This window comes from Hyla sarda, chromosome 8, assembly GCF_029499605.1.
Source record: "Hyla sarda isolate aHylSar1 chromosome 8, aHylSar1.hap1, whole genome shotgun sequence".
Taxonomy (NCBI): Eukaryota; Metazoa; Chordata; class Amphibia; order Anura; family Hylidae; genus Hyla; species Hyla sarda.
This window is the reverse complement of record NC_079196.1, coordinates 37,075,124-37,083,220: the sequence shown is the minus strand read 5'-3', so window position 1 is coordinate 37,083,220 and position 8,097 is coordinate 37,075,124. Positions and strand designations below refer to the sequence as shown.

Below are 8,097 nucleotides of genomic sequence, written 5' to 3'. Positions count from 1 at the left end.
TTCTGCTCCTCCTCTTTTTCAGGCCCTGTATTGGGCATAACACAGTGTAGGCCTCTGAATCAGATTTTCCAAGTAGATCTAGTGGTCTTTTTTTTTTTTAGCATAATAATAACATAAATAGTAACAATAGTTTTATTATACAAAGTAACCGCCCACATTCCAGATATTCCTTATCAAAAGAAGGACTAATGTGATATCAATAGATTCCACCTAAAGCCTCAAATCTTTGGGTCTGGACATTATTAAAGGGGTATTCCAAATTTTTTTTTCAGCATTTGAGCCCATGATGCCAAACTATAATACAGTGTAATTTGTCACTATTACCTCTGTACGCCGCTTTGTCGCATTGTAATGCACAAGAACCACACCCTGAAGTGCGGTAGGGCAAGTTTTTTTTTTTTACTGTTGTCTCTGACCTTTCCCAGCATTCCATGCAGCCAAAGACAGGAGGAAAAGTGGACCAGTTGCCATAGCAACCAATCAGATAGCTCCTTTCATTTTATTAGAGGCCCTTTTGAAAATGAAAGTGAAAGTGAGCTGATTGGTTGCTATGGGCAACTGGTCCACTTTTCCTCTGCACAGGTTTTGATGAATCTCCCCCTAATATGTCATAAGTCACATGGTCTCCAGGGGGTGTGGTTATTCTGCAGTGGGTGGGCTATCCACCAACCCACTGCAGCATAGCCACGCCACCTGCAGGCCATGTGACTTATGACATACTGTCTCTGGCCACATGGAATGCTGGGAAAGGTCTGAGACAACAGTAAAATAAAAAGATTTGCTTTACAGCACTTCCGTTCCTGTGCATAATGTCCAGACACAGAGATTCTAGGCTTTAGATGAAATCTTTTGATACCACATTTGTTCTTAACCCCACCCCCCTTCCCCACTCCTGCCTTGATTGGTGTACTTACAGAGCTCATAGCCTATACATAAATTATGCAGAGTGGGGGAGGGAGAAGGCATGCATGCTGTTGCGTTGCCTTTAAGAATAATCTAAAGAAATGCACATAACAAAAATTGTACAAACCAGGGTGCCTCCAGCTGTTGCAGAACTACAACTCCCAGCATGCCTGGACAGCCGAAGGCTGTCCGGGCATGCTGGTAGTTGTAGTTTTTCAACAGCTGGAGGCACCCTAGTTGGGGAACTAATCTACACTGGGCATCTAATAAATTTTTTCCTTCCTCTGCTTTAGCACTGCTAGATATATGTCTTTTTCCCAGCCTTGATTGGTTGACTTACAGAGCTCAGTGCCTATACATCAATTATGCAGGGTGGGGGAGGGAGAAGGCATGCATGCTGTTGTGTTGCCTTTAAGAATAATCTAAAGAAATGCACATAACAAAAGTTTTACAAACCAAGGCGCCTCCAGCTGTTGCAAAACTACAACTCCCAGGCTGTCCGGGCATGCTGGGAGTTGTAGTTTTGCAACAGCTGGAGGCACCCTAGTTGGGGAACTAACCTACACTGGGCATCTAATACATTTTTTTCTTCCTCTGCTTTAGCACTGCTAGATACATGTCTTTTTTTCAGCCTTATAAGCTATATTTCTATGACTTTTATGCAAGTTTCATTCAGATCAATGGGACAATGGCACAAAATCCGCTGCATGAATCCACCCCAAGTATCTAGTGCGGAGTGTGAACAGTTACTCGTTCTGTAGTTTATGTTGTATTCATGAGCTCTGCTAAGTAGTAACCTCCGTGTAGGAAGACCACATATGAACATGTCTAAATTAGTCCTGATAATAGACACCGACCAGCGGTCATTTATCATTCATTTATGTAAATGGGGCCCAGAAGCCGGCGGCTTGTCATTGATTAATAAAGACCTCGCTGTCATTTTGCTCTGATTCAAACAAATGTGTCCTTAATGCACAACTGATTTAAAGGGCCAGCAAACCTAAAGTCTATCTTATCTCCATTTGTTGAAGGCAGTCGAATGCAATCTTTTGTTTCTTGTTATCAGCCATCGTAAAGTATTACTATCACTTAAAGCGTACCTGTCCTATCACAGAAAAAAATAATGCTTATGTTTTACTCACTAGGTCATGCAGATGCTTTACATGTCTTTTTTTTAATGTGTTTAGCTTCTGTATTTGGCTCATAAATTCCTCCGTTCTGCTGTTCACTCATTCTGACATCCACTTCTCAGGAAGGGGTGTGTCCGAGGCAAGCACTGAGCCCGCCCTCACTTACCATGCATTCACTTCCTCCCTGAGTCTGTTCTGCTGGGTCTCTTGATCCAATCACTGCAGGGTGCTCTATAACCCCCTTCTCTCTGTTTTCATTCTGCAGTATGACAGGACAGGAGTGAGCACGGAGGAGTGCTAGTCCCACCCTCACTTCCTCGACTGACCTCAGCAGGTGAGCGCGCATCATACCTGGTGGGTCCCGGTTGCTATAGGCAGCCAGGACCCACGGCTAATGCTGGACATAGCTGATCAGGCTGATGTCCGGCATTAACCCTTTAGACGCGGCAATAAAACTTTATCTCCGCGTCTAAAACGAAAGTAAACATTGCCGGTTAGCTCAGCGGTGCTGTTCGGGACCACCACGGTGAAATTGCGGCATCCCGAGCAACTTGCAGGATGCAAATAGGATCCCTACATGCCTCCTCGCTGTCCGATCGCTGAATGACTGCTCCGTGCCTGAGATCCAGGCAGGAGCAGTCGAGCGATGATAACACTGATCAATGCCATGCTATTGCATGGCAGTGATCAGTGTAGGAAATCAGTGTGTGCAATGTTATAGACTCCTATGGGAGTGTTAGTAAATGTGATCCGACCCCTTCCCTAATAAAAGTTTGAATCACCCCCCTTTTCCCATAAAAAAAAAATGTAAATAAAAATAAACATGTGGTATCGCCGCGTGCGTTAATGTCTGAACTATAGAAATATAGTGTTAATTAAACCGCACGGTCAATGGCGTACACGTAAAAAAATTATAGCTTATATTTGGTCACTTTTTATACCATAAAAATTTGAAAAGTGATCAAAAAGTCCGATAAAAACAAAAATGATACCGATAAAACCTTCAGAATACAGTGCAAAAAATGAGCCCTTACACCGCCCCTTATACAGAAAAGTAAAAAAGTTATAGGGGTCAGAAGAGGACATTTTTCAATATATTAATTTTGGTGCATGTAGTTATAATATTTTTTTTTTGTAGCAAAATAAAATCAAACCTATATAAATTGGGTATCCTTGTGACTGTATGGGCCTACAGAATAAATATAAGTAGTGTTGAGCGGCATAGGCCATATTCGAATTCGCGAATATTCACGAATATATGGATGAATATTCGTCATATATTCGCGAATATTCGCATATTCGTTATATTCCCGTTTTATTTTCGCATATGCGAAAATTCGCGTATGCGAAAATTAACATTGTGTGAAAATTAGCATATACAAAATCAGCGTACGCGAAAATTCGTATATGCGAAAATTAGCATATGCTAATTTTCGCATATGCGAAATTTCACACGACAGTCTCACACAGTAGTATTACAGTCTTCTTTACACCACACAAGCTGGAAGCAGAGAGGGATGATCACTGTGATGTGTACTGTGAAGAAAAAAAAAACAAAAAACGAATATTCGTAATTACGAATATATAGCGCTATATTCACGAAATTCGCGAATATGCGATATTCGCGAATAATATTCGAATTGCGAATATTCGCGAGCAACACTAAATATAAGGTGCAATTTTTACCAAAATGGCTTTTTTTTCCACAAATAATTTTTTTCCTGTGTCACCGTAGATTTTGTAGTGAAATTATTAATGGTATTACAAAGTAAAATTGTTGACGCAAAGAACAAGCCCTCATATGGATTTTTAGGTGGAAAATTTTGTGTTATGATTTTTAGAAGGTGCGGAGTTAAAAACTAAAGTGCAAAATGAAAAATAGCCAAAGAGGGAAAGGGAAGGGGTTAAGTAATTTTTTAACATGTTGCCTAGACATGTCAAAAGTTAAGATCGGTCGGGGTCTAAATTAACCCTCTGACCATTAGTTAAAGGGGTACTCCGCCCCTAGACATCTTATCCCCTATCGCTATCATTACAGCACAGAGAGATAATGTGCATAATGACGGGCGATACGGGACGGAGCAGCGTGACGTCATGGCTCTGCCCCTCGTGACATCACGGCTTGTCCCCTTAATACAAGTCTATGGCAGGGGGCGTGACGACCGCCACACCCCCTCCCATAGACTTGTATTGAAAGGGGTGGGCCGTGATGTCACGAGGGGCGGGGCCGTGACGTAACGATGCTCCGGCCCCTGTATTGCCTGTCATTACGTGCAGAGCGAACTCGCTCTGTGCTGCAATGATAGCGCGGTGCCACAGCGGGGATCCCAGGGGTCTTATGACATCCTTTGGATAGGGGATAAGATGTCTAGGGGCGGTGTACCCCTTTAAAGCTGGGTGAAGCATCCAGCGGCACACTTCACTCCTCGTCTCAGCACACAATCCAACTGATTACAGGAGACAGGCTCCATTATATTCTATAGAGCCTGTCTCCTGCATTGGGCTAGGGAGTGAAGTGTGCTAACCAACTATAACTTATTTACATCAAGTTTTTTAATTTTGCATGTCACTGTCTATTTAAAAACTCAAAACCTTGCAGTTTGTCGCTCTGGGCACTAAGCCTAATAATAAGCTGACACTACCTGTTTACTTCTAAGCCATCTCCTTATCATCACAGGCTGGATTACAATGAAAGGTGACAACTATATATAAAGTAAAGATCACACCATTCACAAAAGGTGCTGGTCACTTCTCCCCTTCACTGCACAGTGATCTCTGCACAGGTTACAGAGCACGCCCACAACACTCTGCCATACAAGTCAATGACACCTCATCTTGATAGGTTCCTATGGTCCATGTGGTTGCTGTAAAACATATCTGTGAATATGTATCTGTTTCTGGTTCTTATTACAAGATAGGATATAGGCGATACATTTTGTAGTGGGTGTGTCTGTTTTTGGTTATGGCAGCAGCTCCAGCCCCTCACCCATCACCATGATAATGCTTAGGCCAATCGGGCAGTGTGGACGACTGGCCAAGAGTGTCCTGCCATAGCCTCCACACCCTCCTGAGCTGGTTTATTTATACCGCACTCTTGGGGAGATTTATCAAATCTGGCATAGAGAAAGGGAGGTGCAGTTGTCTATAGCAACCAATCAGATCGCTTCTTTCATTTTTAAGGAGGCCTGTGAAAAATGGCTTTGGTTTGCCGTTCCTGTTTATTTTGTGAATATTCTTGACCTGTTATCCTGACTATGCTATTGCATTCTGATTCTGTACCACTCTTTCTGTACCACGCTATCTGTTGCCAACTTGGCATGTTTGACCTTGATTTTGTGTTTCTTAGTGCATTCGCTGTTAGTACTCCTATTGCTGTTTAGCTGTTTGTTAACCCTTTTGTGTCCTGACCTTTTTCTCTGATTTCCATACCGTTCTGTTTGTTACTTTGACTTCACTACTCCCTACACCTTAGTAGAGTAGGGTCTGGCACCGTTTTTGGGGTGTTAGGCTGTTCAGGGCCACACTTATCCCTGCCCAGTGTGACCTTTTCCCTTTAAACCAGACTTGTTAGCAGGTTTTTGATGTATAAAATATGGCCAAGGCTGTCTATGGCTTCTGACCCTAAATCTGTGCATACCTTTGTATGGACCCCTTCCATCGTTGAGATATCACACTTTTAACTGATATGCAAATTAGGCCAGGGGGTGTTCCCCTGGGATGCAAATGCACAGAAAAGTTCATCACATCACCTTGCCTTTAGGGGGAGGTTACACACATGGAGGAGGTTACACACAGCCCAGGATGAGTTGTTAACCAGTGGATGGAATGTACTTTAAAAGGGTACTCCATCCCTAGACATCCTTTGGATAGGGGATAAGATGTCTGATCACGGGGATCCCCCGCAATCTTCCTGCTGCACCTGGCATTCGACATCAGGTTCAGCACCTTAGGCTCGTGATGTCACGGCCGCGCCCCTCTCATGATGTCACGGCCACGCCCCTTCAATGAAAGTCTATGGTAGGGGGTGTGACGGCCGTTACGCCTCCTCCCATAGACTTGCATTGAGGGGGCGTTGCTGTGATGTCACGAGCAGGGCGTGAGTGTGATGCGCCTCCGGCCCGGATCACAGTCGTCGAGCACGGAGCTAAGTTCACTCCATGCACCAGATGTCTGGGGTGCTGCAGCCGAGATTGCGGGGATTCCCAGCAGTGGGTCCCCCGCGATCAGACATCTTATCCCCTATCCTTTGGATAGGGGATAAAATGTCTAGGGGTGGAGTACCTCTTTAACTTTTGAATCCCAGGGGACACTTCCTGGACTTTTGTGACTGATTTGCATCTCAGCTCAAAGTTTGATATCCTAATATCAAAAATATGAACAGATTAAGGGTCAGAAGCCCAGTACATCCGTGGCCATAGTTGATACAACAAGGACCAGTTGATCTGCTTTATTTTATGCTTCCACAATTCCCATGGTTTTATAATACTGTATAAATATAAGATTTCTTTTATTATTTGTACGCTCATATTATAGGAGCCTCTTAAAGGGGCCAGAAGCTTAAAAAGAAAGAGTGTGCAATTGTTCTGGTCAGCGCTGGTCAGACACATTCACCGCTGACAGACACGTCCGATGGCTGACACGCCGGTCGAACATAACATCTGAATCATGACAACGAATGAAGAAAATGATGAGTGATACTTTGTATCAGGATTGTCACGCATGTCAAGACGCTTGCTTTCATATGTCTTTCTACTGTCACAGCCATGATAAAAGTGACACTTGATGTGCAGCTGTGTTCACACATCACACCGCTATCCGGATATTGTCAGGATCCTCTTATGATACATGGCACAGGGGAGAGTTTCCCATCATGACACATTCATTGGCTTCTATCACTATGTATTATGACAATTGGGATGTTTGGATGGAATAAAAAACGAGTAAAAATGGCCGTCAATGCAGTAATGTCTCTTCTGTAGTCATCTGTTGAGAAGAACATATTTTCCATTACAATTTCTTGCAAATCACATCGGTTACATTATTATCGACAGCATGAATAGTGCTGCAGATTCTGCTTTTGACTATTTTATTTACTGAAAATGTTACTGGTTTGATTTTTTATGCTTTTTTTTTTTGGCCTATATATACACATGTGTGTGTGTTTTCTGGGGTTTTTTTTTGTTGTTTCTTTTTCTTTTTTTAAGAAAGGATGCATTCATTTTTGTTCAATCAAAAATATTAATTTAATGAATAATAAAAAAAATGCCACATTTGTTTTTTATTGTTGCAGTAAAAATGGCATGGCCTAACGTTAGCTAAAACAGAATAAAGAATTAGAAATAAAAATAGAGAATTATGAAACACCAAACCCACGTTTTTCCTTTTGAGTTTTTTCACTCTTCTTGGGCATTTTTGGGCTCAGTGAAATTTTTCCAAAATTGCAGCATGCGAAGACTTTTTTTTTTTGTTTTTTGTTTTTTTGGTCTTTTTTTTTTTAAAGAAATCTTGCTATTTATCCCCCAATAGGAGGCAAAAAAAACGTAATCAAAAACGCCATGTGGGTTTAGCATCAGTGTTTTTTTTCGGTCATTATTTCTTCCAATTCTTCAGTATACATCCTTAAGTCACATGACGAAAGAATCACATGACTTATGAGAAAAATGCCACAAAAAGTGCATCTTAAAAGTGCAAAATGACAGAACACTTTTTTGTGTTTTTTTTTTTTTTTAGGTAAATAAAACACACACACACAAAAAAAATAAAAATTTAACTTTTCCCCCTAATCCTTTGACACCAATTCTAATGATAATTAATTAAAGGGGTTGTCCAGTAACAAAGATATTTTCCCTTATGGCTGGGGGTGCATTTAAATAAAAAATAGGTCTTACCTCCCCTAATGCCCATGTTTGTTACTCTGATACCTCACATTCCCGACTCGCCACTGTTCCTGGTTCCTACGACAAATCTCAGAAGGAACTGCCCTCTCAGCCAGGCACTGGTGGTAGATGAGTATGACTTTCTATTAGTTTTTATTTTTTAGTTTTCATGGATCTCTAAGCTGGGA

General features: G+C 41.9%; 1 long non-coding RNA gene across 1 annotated transcript; it reads left to right on the top strand.

Annotated features, from left to right (window-relative positions):
* Positions 1 to 733: 733 nt before the first annotated feature.
* On the top strand, positions 734 to 6,984 carry LOC130284286 (uncharacterized). Its single transcript, XR_008846970.1, has 2 exons — positions 734 to 2,367; positions 6,567 to 6,984. It is a non-coding gene; the product is annotated as an uncharacterized LOC130284286 (long non-coding RNA).
* Positions 6,985 to 8,097: the final 1,113 nt, after the last annotated feature.